The 17774-nt window shown below is 34.0% G+C and overlaps 1 protein-coding gene across 9 annotated transcripts in view; it reads left to right on the plus strand.

The window, feature by feature from the left end:
• Positions 1-17774, plus strand: part of NCOA1 (nuclear receptor coactivator 1) — a 244671-nt gene that overhangs the window by 64157 nt on the left and 162740 nt on the right. Inside the window, exon 3 of one of the 9 annotated variants that reach the window (XM_049096138.1) lies at positions 1324-1460. The exons of 7 other annotated variants lie outside the window; for them this stretch is intronic. The gene's annotated coding sequence lies outside the window, so the exon portion shown is untranslated. Of the gene's footprint in view, positions 1-1323; positions 1461-4390; positions 4518-17774 lie in introns of all 9 variants that reach the window. One more of the 9 variants, XM_049096136.1, reaches the window with a different exon arrangement.

A 17774-nucleotide genomic window follows, 5' to 3' on the forward strand; every position in this document is an offset into this window, starting at 1 on the left:
TAAAACTAACAAACACATGAATTTTAGGTTATGCCACAAAGGCAAACCTCAGTAAATTCCAGAAAAGCTGAAACTTTTTGTGTCCATTTTCTCCCTACAACAGAAGATTAAAATGCACTACTCCAACCACTTGGAAAAATCAAACAGAAACTGTTCTTAAATAATATTGAGTCAAAGAGAAGATCAAATATACAGTAACTGATTATTAAGCTAACAGAAATGAGACTTAGGCTAAGACTAATACCATGCTTAGAAGTAAATTGATTAAAAAAAATAAATGAACTCAACTGTAGAATTTAATATAACAAAACCAATAAAATAAATGCCTAGGAGAAAGGAAAGATGTAAATAAGATAAAAGCAGAAACAGATACATTAAAAAAGAAACTAAAGAATTGAAAAAATCTAAGAGCCGTTTCTTAGGATTAAAAAACAAATAAACCTAATCTTATCAAGGAAAAGATAGAAAACCAAAGTATGAAAGAATAAAGGGAATGTGTATAGATAAGATATTTTTAAGTATATATAGAAAAGAGACAGCTTTATTTAACTATAAGGCAGTTGATTTGTAATTTCTTTGAAATGAATTGTTAAACACTCAAACTGCTTTAAGGAGAAAATCTGGGTAAACCAAGAACTACGGAAGAAAGTTTAAGGAATTTTCTCCAAAAATTGGTTCTGGAGCCAGATCGTTTTGCCAGTGAGTTTTTTCTAACTTTCAAGGAACATATAATTCCTATGGTGAGAAACTGTTCTAGAGATTATAAAAAGATGGAAATATGCCCAACTAATGTTATGAAATCTGTATGAATATCTTAACAATGGTTACTTATGAGAGTGAGATTCTTTTGGGGAGTTACTGTTTTAGTTTCTATTGCATGCAAAGATTTTTATTGAAATTAAGATAATTGTGAAAAAAAACCCTAGAAATTAAAAACATAGACAAAGATGACTTTTGTATCTGTTATTATATTTACTATTACTGATGCTCTTTATTCCTTTGTGAGGATCCAAGTTTTGACATAATATTCTTTCCCTTTTGCCTAGAGAGCATTTCTTTAAGTGCATTGCATTTTACAATGGATTTTTCTTAACCTTTGTCTAAAAACATTTCCACATTCATTTTGAAATATATTTTAACCAGATATAGGATTTTAGGTTGACAGTATCTTTCTTTCATTATTTAGTAGTCACTCCATTGACTTCTCAGTTTCATAGGTTCTGATGTGAAGTCTGTTTTTCTGTACGTATTGGGTCTTATTCTCCGCATCTAGCAGGTTTTTCCATTTTTTCTTTTTTAAAAAATATTTTATTCATTTATTAGAGAGAGAGCATAGAGAGAGAGTGAGAAGGAGAAGCAGACTCCCAGCTGAGCAGGGAGCCCAATGTGGGGCTCAGTTCCAGGACCTTGGGATCATGCCCTGAGCCGAAGGCAGATGCTTAACTGACAGAGCCACCCAGGTATCCCTCCCTCCATTTTTTCTTAATCACTGGTTTTCAACAGTTTGATTATGTTATTTCTAAGTGTGGTTTGCTTTGTTTTTCCTTCTTGGATTTTGTTGAGCCTCATGGCTTATGGTTTGAAAAAAGTATTGTCCATTATATTTCCAAATATTTTTTCTGTCACCTTCTTCCCTCTAGTTTTTGGACCCCAATTACATGTATATTAAGTTGTATGTTGCTATATATCATTGGTGTTTTGTTTTTCCTTTCTTCAATACTTTTTTTCTTTGTGCTTCATCTGGATCTTTTTCTCTTGCTGTGTTTTCAAGTTAAGTGTTGAATCTACTGTACTCCCATCCAGTGTATTTTTCATTTCAGATACTCTATTTTTCATTTCTAGAATTTCCATTTCGACCTTAAAAAAATCTTGCACTTATCCCTCAACACTTCCATGTGTTTCTCTACCTTCTTGAGCATATTGAGCGTATTTATAGTAGCTCTTTTAACATCTTTGTCTGCCAAGTTCTGTGTCTCTGTCAGTTCTGCATCTGTTTCTATTGATTTGTCATTCTCCTGGTTATAGGTCATATTTCCCTTTTAATTTATATGCCTGCTAAATTTTCTTTGGATGTCAGACATTGTGAATTTTTTGTTGTTGGGTGCTGGATTTTGTTGTATTCCTTTCAATGATGTTAGTCTAATTTTTGGCATGCAGTTGAATTTTTTGAAATCTCTGATACTTTTTTGAGACTTGCTTTGTTTTGAGGAAGCTTTGTTAGAGTAGGTCTAGAGCAGTCTGTTTTCTTAGAGCTGATTTAGAGTTGATATCTTCTGAGGATTTTACTTAATATTTCATGTATTATGAAGTGTTTTCACCCTACTTAATGAGAAGAAAAACTATTCCTAATCTTGTATGAGTTTTAGGACTTCTTTGGCCTGTTTATTTTTCAGTGGTTCTTTCTCCAACCTTAGGTAGTTTCCTCTCATACATGACAGATCACTTCCTGCCAAAGCCTGAAGGGAACACCTCTGCAGATCTCTAGAGCTCTGTGTAGTTCCCTTTTCTTTGATTTGCTTTTCCAAAATTCTGGCTTGTTGGCCTCCCTGAACCTCAGTCTCTGTCTCTGTCTCCTCAACTCTCTGAGATTTCCAGGCACATTGAAGTCCTCACTCTCTATGCTGCATCCTAGAAACTGCTTCAAGGGTGTGTGAGATGGGCCAATGATAGGACTCACCTCATTTTCCTCTCCCACTTTCTCAGGAATCCCTCTCCTGCTTTGTTATACAATATCTGAAAATTATTGTTTTATTAATCTATTTTATCCAGTTCATTGGTTGTATAAGGCAGGAGGATTAATTGGATTTCTGTTATTCCATCATGGCTATTTGTGGAAATACTTGATGGATTGGTTTTTTTCTCCTTCTTTTCTGTGGGTTAAGATGTGGGTCTAAGTATAAAAGAAGCCAAGATACCAGTTGGCTTATTCTCAGTGTCTCAAATGTTAGGCTAACCTGTAACTGAGGTGGAGGAGTCCCTAGATGCTTGTCCAAACCCTTTAATAAACAGGCAATTTTGCCTGGTACATCCTTTCTTTTTTCACTCTGGAACCTTTTGCGGTGGTAGGGTGGCTGATCAAGAATTATGGTATTCTATAATGATGTTCAGTATGCTCTGTATGTTGGCTAATTGAATTTAAATTAAAAAATTTAAAAAGTATGGTATTCTGAATCTTGTTCAGATACCACATAGTTTTAATAAGTTCTTAATACTCTTTCTTTAAGCTGAATTAAGACCCATTTCTATTTATTTTTTCTCAGCTATTTGCTATTGCTCACCTTTAATTTTATCAGATTAGATTTTTTGGTTGCTAATAGCTAGTTATATAACTGGTTGTCATTTTTTTCATTTGGATTGTATTTACTTCATTCATCATGTATTTTCCCACATCACAGTAACCTTTAGGAGCTTGACAGGGTTTGATCTTTTATGCATTATATCTTTAGTTTTGTTCCTGCTTCTCTGTTCTTACCATTCTTTACTCAGAAATGAATGAACAAATAAATAACCGAATAGATGTAGACAAATCTATGTATGCATATATATACACAGTGCATATTTTCCATTCTATTAACTGTGATATATACTATTGATTTAATATATTTTCAAGAAAAAAGAAACATTAAATTTATTTTAAAGTTCTTAGACATTAGCTGACAGAGGCATATATTTATACATATAATTTTTATACCATCTTCTTTGGAATCATAAAATCTAATCCTTTTTCAAAGTCTGACATGCTGGGACACCTGGGTAGCTTCAGTCAGCCGTTGGGCGTCTGCCTTCAGCTCAGGTCATGATCCTGTGGTCCCGGGATCGAGTCCCACATTGGGCTCCCTGTGAGGAGCCTGCTTCTCTCTTTGCCTATGTCTCTGCCTCTCTCTGTGTGTCAATCATGAATAAATAAATAAAATCTTCAAAAAAACCAACAAAGTGTGACATGCTGATTTTCCTCACCTGTGCTTGCTTTTTTTTAATTTATACATTATGATGGTATAGTTTTGAGTCATATGAGAAATGTTTGAATTTACCTGCTTTTCTTTTTTTGGCTGAACTCATAGTTTCAATTTTTCTACAGATAAACTGTGAATTAAATAATTCCCTTTTTTTAGACACCTGGAAACTTTTGACAGATTGATAGCTAACAGTTGGGTGTTAGTACCTTGTAAAATGTAAATTGGTCACACCAGTGTCTCTCTTCCAACTCTGATAACTCTGTGGTCTATTTTGAGAGATTGGGCAATTTCTACTGGCTTTAATTGCCCTTGCTTGTCTTGCAGTGGACAGCTTTTATACCACAATAGCTGTTTATTACAGAGCTTCATCATAATTCATATGAATATTTTCATCTTAAAATCTTTTCTTTCTTTCTTTCTTTTTTTTTTTAAAGATTTTATTTATTCATGAGAGAGATAAAGAGTCAGAGACATAGGCAGAGGGAGAAGCAGACTCCCTGCAGGAGCCCTGGGATCACGCCCTGAGCCAAAGGACAGACGGTCAACCACTGAGCCATCCAGGTGCCTCTTTCTGAAAATATTTTCAGGCAACAGTTAGGCTTTCAGATTTAACTTGAAGTTCAACTTCATATGAATTAAACTATGCAGTTAACTCAGCTATGGTCATAGTTGGATAAACAGCTATCTTCTCAGAAAAGGTATAGATTTACACATGGGTACAACTTACTCTTTTGCTTGGCTAATGGTAGGTGTTTGGACATAAATTCTGATATTTCTCCTAGTTTCAGAAACTTTAAAATATTTTTTAAGAAAAATAAATATTTTTAGAATTGAAGAAATATGATTTAGGAATTTAATATACAGTGAGGAAGCTTAAAGTCTGTCATGTGATATAATTATTTAATAAGTTTTGAGATGATCAAATAGCAGCTATAAAAATTAGTATTGAACCTATCTGTATGCAAATATATGGTTAACTTTTTAAAACTGAAAAGCTAGTAAAACTGTTCAAAGAATAAAAAGGCTAAAAAATTGACCATAAAAAGTTAAGCACATCTATATGAAGAAAAGTAATACAAAATTAAAAATAAAAATAACAAAATGGAAAATATTTACAAATATGCCCTTAAAGATTATCCAACATTACTGTGAATATCTGAAAAATATTTACAATGCTAAGATTGAGTGAGTTTGTTAGTAAAGTAATGCCCATTAGATCCTAATGGGACATTGAGTAAACAAACATAAGGAGAACTGGGAATTCAGACAGTAGTGAATAACCTTTCATACTTACTGAGTAAGTATAAGAAAGTAGTCCATAGGCAATCTAGTGCTTATGCATTGCTTTTGAAGTTGGTACAGTTCATATAGAGGAAAGTATGGTAGTATATATTGTAAAAACCATAACCTATCTGTGATCATTGGTTGATAAAGTAATTCTCCTCTTGGGAATTAACCCTGAGTAAATAATTCATGGAATAAAAGACCTGTAATTAGAGCTATATTCAGAAAATATTACTTATAATAGTAAAAACTGAGGACAATCTAATTGGTTAACAGTGGGAAATTTGATGTATTATCAGTTAATATCCAAATATTTCATATCCCCTATGTATAAGCGTAAGTACCATGACAGCAGGGACTGTATTATTTTTGTTCTCTACTGTAACACCATTGCCTAGAATAGCTTCACTTATAATGAGTCCTGAACAATTATTATTATTGAAATGAACAAATCAGTGGAATAATGTTAAAATGAAATATACACATATGGAACCTGTTGGTAAGTACCTTGTGAAGAAGGGATGTTGGGAACAAGTTGGCTGATAAGGAATTTTTAGAAGTTTGCACTGGATTGTGAAAGTTCAGTGAGATACGAATTTCTCTTGAGAGCCAGGAGTTGGGAAAGGCACTCCAGGAAAAGGGTCAGTGTGAGGAAAGGCCTGCCAGTAGCAATTGACTGCAGGATAAGGTAGGAGATGAGGCATAGGTGGAGGCCGTGTTATAAGTGGACTTTGTAAGGAAATCAAGCTCACTAGGTGAGACTTTAATCTGAGTATGGGAAGTCACTGATGATTTTTCAACAGAAGTTGACATTGGAAGAGTTATTTAATTCAAGAAGTTTAATCTGGCATTAGTATCCCGAACAAGTTTAGGCAGGGAGATCAGTTTGAACTCTGTTGGAAAGGGAGTGGAACTTCATGTGAGAAGTCCAGTTACAGTAATTGTAAAGCTATTTTGTTTTGCATCTTGAACTATGGCTAGGAATGATTGTTCCTTTGTGCTAATGTTATTTTTATTAATTATTTTATTTTTATTAATTTTAAGAGTTAAACTTGGTTATGTAAAAGGACAGTGTCATTAGAAGAATAAATAAAAATTTAAATATACAGGAAAGATTTTACTGAATTCTTAAAGTTTAAAATGATTCTAGAAATGTTCAGGGTAAAATAAAACTATCTTAGGAAGCCTCCATTGAACCATGCCACACAGATATGTAATTCTTTCAGCTTTACTTTCATTTTTGTAAATCTTTCCTTTTATACTGTGGAAGAAAACTACCTCAGCTATCATTGTTCTGTCAAAAATATTGCTAGAATTTCTTTAAAATTATAATCTTCTAGTGAAGGATCAGACTTTTAAAAATTATGAATTGAAGGCCTAGTTTGCTATCTGGGACTTTATGGAAAAAGTAGACCACCCCACGACCCCTGCAGTTTTTATATTAGTGAAACTGGGGTAGTGAAAGTTGACATTTATAAAGCAGTTCATTGTGCTGAATTAGAGTCATGCAACTTGTTTGGAATAAACTAAAAAGAGATCTTTAAAGAAAAACCAATGTGTTGCCAATTGTTGTCCAAGACTAAAATCTGCATTGTTTACAAAATAGCCAAACGTCATAAATTACATTATTTTAGACATGCAGATTCTTTTTAAAAAGTAGCAAGCATTTTAACTAGCACTTGACCAGTATTTTTGAGCATTAATGTTTAACACTCAGAATTAAAAATTTAAATAAAAGCTTTTAGATGAGCAAATGATGAGTTTTTAATTGAATTGACACTTCAGTTGAATTGGTTGAGGAGTGGGCTAGAAGAATATATTCAAGTGCCTAACTAAATCATTTTATATTTTCAGGGTTAGAGGTTGAGTTGGAAAAGGGCTTTAGGTGATTTTTTTTTTTTTTTAAGATTTATTTATTCAGAGAGAGAGAGAGAGAGAGGCAGAGACACACAGGCAGAGGGAGGAGCAGGCTCCTTTCAGGAAGCCTGACATGGGACTTGATCCCGGGTCTCCAGGACCACACCCCGGGCTGCAGGCGGCGCTAATCCGCTGTGCCACGGGGGCTGCCCATAGGTGATGTTTTACCGGAATCTTAAGATTATTTATTGAGTATGTATGGTCTGCTCTACATGTCAGATATTGGGCTTTTTACATATGCATAATATATGGTTCATTCTTCAATGGACTAATAGTTTTTTATAAACTAACACATATTGAGATAAGGGTAATAATGATGTGCCATGGGAACAGAGATTAATTTGGAGAAGGGACAGGAGGAGAGGGGAGTTAGAGCTTTGCAGAGAAGATGGCATGAGCTGGTACTTGAATGATGGGTAGACCCACACACCCTGGAGCAAAGGAAGAGGTATGTTCTTAGATAGGATGTGCAGCATGAAGGGATGTATAAGAGTTTTCTTTCTTTCTTCTCACTAAATATAAATAAGCATTTTGATCTTTTAATTGGTGGTTGTAGAAAAAAGCTCTGTTAATGTGTCAAACCATTTCTCATTGAATTCATCTGGGATACCTTTATTAAAGTAAAAATTGTCTGAACTGCAAAGTTATAAAGCTACATTTTAGAAGAATGGAAGTGTTCTAAATCTTGATTGTGGTAGTTCTTTTGTTAAAATTCATTCCCTGTCCATCTAAATTAGACATGTTTTATTGCATATAGATTTTATTTCAATAATGTTGATTTAAAAATTGCCTGTGAAATCGCATTTTTTCCAAATTTGTACCTATTATTTAAAAACTGCATTTTTGAAGAAGAGATTTTTCAGCTCTCCATTGTCAAACTAAATGTTCAACCCAAGAAACAAGCATATGAATCATATAGCATTGAGCAGAATAAAAGCCTGTGCTTTCGTGGAACTTATATTTTAATGGAAGAAGGAGACAGATAATAAAGAAAACAAAGAAAGCATATAATTATTTCAGGTGATTAAGTGCTATGACAAAAGTTAAATAGGAGAGTGGTAGGAAAGAGTTTTCATTTTTAGGAAGAGGAACCAAATAAAACCAGAATTAGAAATCGGCTTTTTGGTTGTGTTCTTTAAATATGACGAACACTGAACTCTCTTAAGATTGGAACTAAGACTGAAAACCTGTGGAAATTGCATATGTAATTATAATATGTAATTGATTATACAATTAAAATGTAGAGTGTAAATGTTGAAAGTTGAACACAATAAAATAAATTGAGCTGTGGGAGTTGAGTATAGGTTTCTCAATTTTTGTAGCAGAAATTCAGTAAATGCTATCTAAAATTCAAATGTGAGGGAGAAGCACAGTATTGGCCCTTGATAATCTTTTTTTCTTAAGGTAAAGGAATCTTTCTGGCCTCAGTGTTTTCTGATGTCATTCTAACTCTTATGCAAATACTGTTTTTCTCTGGCTGCTTCCAAGATTTTTTTCTTTGTGTTTAGTTTTCAGAAATGTGTCTGTTTGGATGGCTTTAGGTTTAACACGGTTTGCAGTTTGTTCACTTCTTGGATTTGTTAGTTCATGATTTTTACCACATTTGAAAATTTGTTGGTCATATATTTTCAAATAATTTTGCAGTGCACACTATTGCTCCTCTCCTAGGATTTCAATGACATGAATGTGAGATCTTCTGTAGCTGTTCCACAGGTCCCTGATGCTTCATTTATTTATTTTTTTAACCTATTAACTTTCTGTTGTTCAGATTGGATAATTTCTGTTGATTGATCTTTAAGTCCACTGATTCTTTTGTTAGTCCATCCAGTGAATTTAATATTGGCTGTTGTATTTTTCAGTTCTAAAATTTCCATTTTGTTCTTCTTTTTGTCTTCTATTTCTTTGCTAAAACTTTCTGTTTTTCCATTTATTTCAGTAATTGCTTATTGGTTCATTTTACTGAAAGCTCCTTTACAAATCCTTGTTAGATAATTCAAACATCTTTGTCACCTCAGTTCTGGTGTCCTAGTTGTTTTTTTCTCATTTAAGTTGAAGTTTTTCATATATTGCTTTATTTTTTTTTCAGAATGAGTATAATTATTATAAAAACATTAGAATAAGAATAAAGAGGAAATAGAACCAGTCTTAGCTATATAAGCTCAATTTCTTTTTCTATAAAGAAGAAATAAGGATGTCTACTTTGTAGACTTTTGGGAAAGACTGCATGAGAACATGTATGTAAAGTATCCAACCCAGTCCCTGGCATATAATAAATGCTTAGAAAATATTAGTTAACTTTGATAGAGAACAAACTGAGGGTTGATGGAGGGATGTAGGAGGGGGATGGGCTAGATGGGATGGGGTTTTTAAAAATTTTTTTAGTGTTTTATTTTTTTTATTTTTTATTTTTTATTTTTTTAATATGTTTTTTTCATTGACGTTCAATTTGCCAAATATAGTATAACACCTAGTGTTCATCCCATCAAGTGTCCTCCTCGGTGCCAGTCACCCCATCCCCTCCCACCTCCCCTTCCACTACCCCTTGTTCGTTTCCCAGAGTTAGGAGTCTCTCATGTTTTGTCACCCTCTCTAATTTTTCCTAATAATTTTTCCTCCTTTGCCCTATAATCCCTTTCACTATTCATTATATTCCCCATATGAGTGAAACCATATAATGATTGTCCTTCTCCTATTGACTTACTTCACTCAGCATAATACCCTCCATTTCCATCCATGTCGAAGCAAATGATGGGTATTCGTCCTTTCTGATAGCTGAGTAATATTCCATTGTGTGTGTGTGTGTGTGTGTGTATATATGTATATATACACACACATACACCACATCTTCTTTATCCATCCATCTGTCGATGGACATCGAGGCTCCTCCCCAGTTTGGCTATTGTGGACATGGCTGCCATAAAGATTGGGGTGCAGGTGTCCCGGCGTTTCACTGCATCTGTATCTTTGGGGTAAATCCCCAGTAGTGCAATTGCTGGGTCTTAGGGTAGCTCTATTTTTAACTCTGAGGAATCTCCACAGAGTTTTCCAGAATGGCTGTACCAGTTTCACACTCCTGCCAACAGTGCAAGAGGGTTCCCCTTTCTCCACATCCTCTTCAATAATGGGTTTTAAAGAGGGCACTTGTGATGACCACTGGATGTTGTATGTAAGTGATGAATCATTGAATTCTACTCTTGAAACTAATGTTGCACTGTATATTAACGAACTAAACTTTAAATACAAAAAAGAAAATGTTAGTTAATTTGGAGCTGCTGCTGCATCTTCTTTTTCTTCTTCTTTTTGATTATAGTGTGTTGAAATCATTACTGTCAACTACATCACATTTTAAGGGAAGAAGCTCTTTAAAAGAAGTCTTAACTCCTCCCCCACCCACCAGTTCTTTAAATTGTGATTTCTTAATACAAAGATCAGCCTGTTTCTCAATACTGCCTTAGCTTTTTTTTTGTTGGGGATAGACCTTTTTTGTTGTTAAACTGGATGAATTTCCTCCTTGTTCTAGGCCCCAGGAAGTTCATCCTGTTCCATCCTTTCTTTTATTCCTTAGGGAATCTTCTCTCTCTAGGACCTATCCAGGGCTAAAGTGGAATGATGTATTATTGGCAGCTCCCCCTTTCTTGCCACCAGGATGGCAAATACACCCCCCCCTTTTTTTTTTCTCTTAGGATTTTACACTTAAGCATAGGGGAAAGGTTGGAGGAAGAGGTAGAGAAAAGGATGGTGGTCATGACAGATAAACACAGGGATATGACAAAGCTTAGAAAATCCGAATAGCTTTTTAAGGGCTTTGGTAGGCCCTTATTCTTGCTGAGTTGATAATTGGAAGCCCCTTTGAACTGATACATCTTGATTTTTTTCATTTTGTCATGAAACCCCTTTGACTGTCATGATGGAAAGTTTTTCCTGAGAGTGTGACATTTAAGCTGAATTCTGAAAGATGAGTTAGAAGTAACTAGGTGGGGGAAGAAGAATGCGCAGGCAGACAGAATCAGAATATCTAAAGGTCTTTAAGTAAGGAAGGAGCGTATAGCATATTGAAGGTACTAAGAGATGTCAGTGTGGAAATAAAGATGGTGTGATACAAGCAAGGGGCAATATCTAGACAGATAGATCATTGGAACAGAGCAGACAATCCAGGTATAAGACGCACACAAATACGACCAGTTGATTTTTGACAAAGGTTCAAAAGCGATTCAGGAGAGAATGAATAACTGGTTTTTAGTAAATGGCTTTGCATTCATATACAAAAAAATAAACCTTGATTTATACTTTATACCTTATATGATGATTAACCCAAAATGCATCATAGATCTAAATGTAAAATGAAAAACTATAAAGCTTTTGGAAGAATGCATGAAGGAAAATCTTTGTGACTTGAGATTAAGCAAAGAATTCTCAGACGTGTTACCAAAAGCACAATCCAGTGAAGAAAAAAATGGATAGATTGGATTTAATAGAAATTAAAAGCTCTTTCTCTGTAAAAGCTACTGTTAAAAGACAATACAAGCTACAGACATAGAGTAATAAATATTTGCATATCACATGCAGTAAAGGATTTCTCTCAAGAAAATGATAAAGAGGATCCCTGGGTGACTCAGCCGTTTGGCGCTTGCCTTTGGCCCAGGGTGCGATCCTGGAGTCCCGGGATCGAGTCCCACATCGGGCTCCCGGCATGGAGACTGCTTCTTCCTCCTCCTGTGTCTCTGCCTCTCTCTCTCTCTCTCATAAATAAATAAATAAATCTTAAAAAAAAAAGAATATGATAAAGAACTGTCAAAGCTCAACAGTAAAGAAACAACTCAATTTAAAAATGAGTAAAAGACGTTTCATTAAAGAGGATATAAGGTTGGTAAATAAACACGTGAAAAGATGTTCAAAATCATTAGCTATTAGGGAAATGCAAATTAAAACCACAGCGAGGTATCAGTACATGCCTGTTAGAATGAGTAAAGTAGGAAATAATTTCATGAGAATACCAGGTGCTAACAAGGATGCAGAGAAACTGGAACTACCATACATTTCTGGAGGCAGTATAAAATGGCACATATTTTTCTTAAAAGAAAATTTGGAATGAATTTATAGAGATTTATAGAAAAATTACCAAGACGATATGGCATGCCCATGTACCTCAATTTCCTATATTAACACCTTATAAAAAAACCATGGTATATATTTTAAAATGAAGAAACATACATTGGTACATTAATTTTAGCTAAACTCCAGATTTTATTCATATTTTACCAAATTTTTTTGTTTCTAATGTCCTTTTTCTGTTCTGAATTCAAATCAGAATCCCACATTTTATTTAACTATCATGTTTTCTTAATCTACTCTGGTTTGTGAAAATTTGGTAGATTTTTCTTCTTTTTGATAGCATTGGCATTTTTGAATAGTATTGGTCAGATATTTTGTAGAATGTCCCTCTATTGGATTTGTCTGATGTTTTTCTAATGATTAGACTTAGGTCATAGTGTTTTGGGAAGAACACCACAAGAAGTGAGGGGGTGCCCTTTTCTTTACATTGTATCACAGAGTACAACATAATATGACTTTCACTGTTGAGGTTAACAGGACTGATTTTTTTTAAATTTTTTTATTTTATTTTAATTTTTAAAATTTTTATTTATTTATGATAGAGAGAGAGAGAAAGAGAGAGAGGCAGAGACACAGGCAGAGGGAGAAGCAGGCTCCATGCACCGGGAGCCCGACGTGGGATTCGATCCCGGGTCTCCAGGATTGCGCCCTGGGCCAAAGGCAGGCACCAAACCTCTGCGCCACCCAGGGATCCCCTGATTTTTTTTTTAAATGCTCTTAAAACTAATTTGTTTTTTTATATAGTTAAACATATATTACCATATGACCCAACAGTCACCCTCTGGGTATTTATTTACCTTAGAGAAGAAAAACTTAATATGACATAAAAAATCTGTATACACATGTTTATAGCAGCTTATTCATAGTCACCAAAAACTGGAAACAGCTTCAGTGTTTTCCTATTGGGTGAGTAGATTAAAAATGGGGTATATCCATACAGTGGATTACTACTCAGTAATAAAAAGAAATAAGTTAATGATACATGTAACAACTTGGATGAATCTCAGAGACATTGTGCTAGGTGAAAAAAGCTAGTCTCAAAAGGTTACACATAGGGCAGCCCGGGTGGCTCAGCGGTTTAGCTCCGCCTTCTGTCCAGGGCCTGATCCTGGGGACCCGGGATCCTCGAGTCCCGTGTTAGGCCCCCTGCATGGAGCCTGCTTCTCTCTCTGCCTGTGTCTCTGCCTCTCTCTCTCTCTGTGTCTCTTATGAATAAATAAAAATAAAATCTTAGAAAAAAAGGTTACATATATTATATGGTTTCATTTTTATGACAGTCTTGTATATGATAAAAAGACAGTCATTCTGATTAGACCAGTGAGGGTTTAGGTATAGTTGGAGGGTGTGACTGTAAACATGAGAGAAATTTTTTGCTGGGAATGGGGCTCTCTGTCCTCTACTTATGTTGGTGGTTACAGTATTCTATATGTATGTTGAAATTCACAGACACATGAAGAAGTAAAATTACTGTATGATAGTTTATAAACTGTAATTTTTAAAAAGTGAAGCTACAGTTAAAAGAAAAAAAGACTACAGAACTAGAACACAGAATAGTAGCAAAATTGGTAAGAGGTATGAAGAAGTTGAGAGGAACCACACACATCATTTGGTTCTCATAGGACTTAATGGATTTTAAGCATGACCTGATCAGATCATTTTTAAAGAGAAATGTGTGAAATGTTTTTAATATTCAATGGGGAGAATGAATTGATGGGGGATAGACTGAAGATCTAAGAGGAAGAACAGAAAATAAGGCAGTTCTTGCATATTTCCTGCAAATATTTGTAAAGTCCCACTTCCTGAAGTCTGTTTATGGTGTTAGGATTGTTGTGATGATAAAAAATAATTATAATTACAAACAGTCCTTTGTTTCTATGCTTTTGACTTTTTAAAAAAAAATTTTTTTTTCATTTATTTATGATAGTCACACAGAGAGAGAGAGAGAGAGGCAGAGACATAGGCAGAGGGAGAAGCAGGCTCCATGCACCGGGAGCCTGACGTGGGATTCGATCCCGGGTCTCCAGGATCGCGCCCTGGGCCAAAGGCAGGCGCTAAACTGCTGCGCCACCCAGGGATCCCGCTTTTGACTTTTTTATACAATTTTTGCACATTATACCCTGCTTTTCTTATGAAAAAACAAGACTTTGTAACCAACTAATATGGTAATTGCCTAATTGTGTCTGGACAATATTTTGGTTTCAAAAGTGTAGCCATCTTTAAGAAAATTATTTATGCAGTCCTTGGGATATTTTTTAAATGATTTTATTTATTTATTCATGAGAGACACACAGAGGCAGAGACATAGAGGGAGAAGCAGGCCCCATGCAGGGAGCCTGGTGTGGGACTCGATCTCGGAACCGCGGGATCACCCCCTGAGTCGGAGGCAGACGCTCAACCACTGAGCCCCCCAGGCATCCCAGTCCTTGGGCTATTTTAATGCTTGCTCTTGTTTTGTAAAAATGAGTGGAAAATTAAAGAAATTCAATTAATCGTGGTAATTGTAAGTATGCTTATAAATTGAATATTAGGTAAGACCAAGATTAAAGGTACAAATCTTTGGCTTTAGTCAGATGCTTATCAGATGAAAGTATATTAATCCTTTGTTGAAGTAAGAGGACAGAATTTGAAGAAAATTTAGAAATGTTTTAATTATATTGTTGATAACTGGTCTGGTGAAGTTAGGGACATACATGTGTTTTAACCTTCTAACAGCAAATCATTTGTTCACACATTTTGCCTTTCATACAAGTTTTCAGGAATCTATTATATATAAATATAAAGAGTTTCCTGCAATGGTAGTATTGCTAATTAGAAAAACTCTTTTATGTCAGATCTCATGAAATTGTCATTTTTGAAGGCATGAAATTGTAGAATATTGGCAATTTCACCTGGTAAACCTAATATACTGATTTAAATGCACACATAGTTGTAGGAAATATATAGTATTGTGTGGATTATTTTTCATAAATAGTATACTTACTAGTTGGGTATTATGATTTTTGCACTCTACAATATGTTTAGATCTGTGTTTTGTCATTTTTTTCAGTTTCTACATTTTTTTTTGTTATGGCTATATCATAATTTTATTTGAACCCTCAAGGTTTTACTGCAGATTGTTTATAATTTTTTAAAACTACTAACAATGAAGACAGAACTAGCTTTGTATGTGCTTTCTCATGCGCCTACATGAGAGTTCCTTCAAGATAAAGAGAGTGGAATTGCTGAGTCATATGGTATATACATTTTTAAAATGTATTATTTGGAAAATTTCAAACATATGCCAAAGTAGGCAAATAGAATAATGAATTCCTACTCACTTTCAACAATTATCAATCCTTGACCTATCTTGTTTATCTGTACTCTCACTCACTTTCTCCCCTCTCGTATTTTGAAACAAACCTTGATACCATGTCATTTGATCTGAAGTATTTCGCATATTTCTGGAAAAGATAAGTGTTTTCTTTTTTTTTAAAAACCAATAACAGCACCATTATACTTCAGAATAATAATTCTTTGACATCATTAAATATTCAGTGTTCAAATTTTCTTTCTTTTTTTTAAATTTTATTTTATTTATTCATGAGAGACAGAGAGAGAGAGAGAGAGGCAGAGACATAGGTAGAGGGAGGGCTCTCTGAGGTGAGCCCAATGTGGGACTTGATCCCGGTACTCCGGGATCACGCCCTGGGCCAAAGGCAGGTGCTAAGCTGCTGAGCCAACCAGGGGTCCCCAGTGTTCAAATTTTCAATTGTTTTAATGTCAATAACATTTTGTTCTGTATTTTTATTATTTTACTTGTTTGATTTGGGATCCAAATAAGGATCACAATGATTAGTTGGTACGTGATTATTTTTCTTAAGGTTTCTTTTAATCTGTTTTTCTCCTTTTTTTCCTCTCTCCCATTCTCTGTTTATCTTCTCCTCAACCCCCTTTTCTTCTCCTGCCCCCATTTTTTTCTCTGTTTTTAAAATTCTTGCAGTATATTGATTGGAGAGACTGGGATATTTATCTTAAAGATTTTTCCACACTGTGGCTCTTGCTTATTGCATTTTGTGACATTGTTTAACTTTTTTCTTGTCCTCTGTATTTCCAATCAACTTTTAGTTGGGCATGGATGCTTAATGAGATTCAGGTTTGATTTCTTTTCTTTTTGTCAAGACTATCTTCTAGACAGTGTTGTCATCTAGTATAAGGAGGCACATAGTAATGATATGTGCATTTTTAATTTGGAAGATATTGCAAGATTATCTTTCAGAACAATTGTTTCAGTCTATACCTCCATCATTAGTATTTGAAACTTTGTTTCACACTTGTGAATGGTTATCATCAAGCTTTCAACATTTTTTGAATTGACTAGTGGAAAATGTTTTCTTGGTCTTTTAATATTTCCCTAATTACTAGTGAGGTTCCTTGTTTTCTTTATTTTTAGGATCATTTGTATTTTCTCTAATGGGAATTGCATATTCAATATATGTTTTGTCTCTTCCTGTTGCATTTGAACATTTTTCTTACTGGTTTTAATTTCTTTGGATCTTTTGATTACTCATCCTCTTTTTCTCTTATATAATGCCAAATATTTTTTCTTAGGTTATTGCTAGGCTTTGACTTTGATTATATTGTCCTCCAATATACAAAAATTATACAAAAAATTAGCACATTTCTCCATCTTTTTATGGTGTATGTATACTTTTTAGTTTAAGAAATGTTTCTTTCCTCACAGGCATAGAAATATTCACTTAACATTTTTTTTAATTGTAAAAAACACATAACATAAAACATCTTAACTGATTTAAGTGTACAGTTTAGAGGTGTTAAATATATTTTCATTGTTGTACAGCTGATCTCCAGAACTTTTTTATTTTGCCAAACTGAAACTTTTTTTTTCTTTTTTTTTTTCCAAACTGAAACTTTTTTTAAGGTTTTATTTAAATTCCAGTTAGTTAATGTTCAATGTAATATTAGTCAGGTGTACACGAAACTGAACCTTTATATCCATTGAACAACTCCCCCAGATCTCCCCCCAGCTTTTTAAAAATAACTTGAGACTTAATTTTCATTTTTAGCTATTTTATTTCTTTCTTTTTAAAAGCCTTTTGATGATATGGAGTATAAATCCTACTTTTATTTAAGTATAGTTTGTCATTTGTCATGGCAACATTTATTAAATAGTCTGCCTTCCTACTAATACCACATTTGTATATACTAATAGCTCATATTTACAGGTGCTGTTTCTACAATTTGTATTGTGTTTTGTTGATCCTTTTTTGTGCTTATGTGCCATTACCATCTACTTTCAATGACTTGTTAAAATAGTTTTTGATATCTAGTAAGACAAAAAAACTTTTTTTCATAATGGTCTTTGTTATTTATATCTATGCATATATGTGTGTCTTTTCTCTGTATTTTGAATCTACTTCATAAGAGGCATGAAAAATTTTGCTAGCATATTATTTGGATTTATATATCAATTTGGGGAGAATTAATATTTTTAATATGTATATTGAC

This window comes from Canis lupus, chromosome 17, assembly GCF_003254725.2.
Source record: "Canis lupus dingo isolate Sandy chromosome 17, ASM325472v2, whole genome shotgun sequence".
Taxonomy (NCBI): domain Eukaryota; kingdom Metazoa; phylum Chordata; class Mammalia; order Carnivora; family Canidae; genus Canis; species Canis lupus.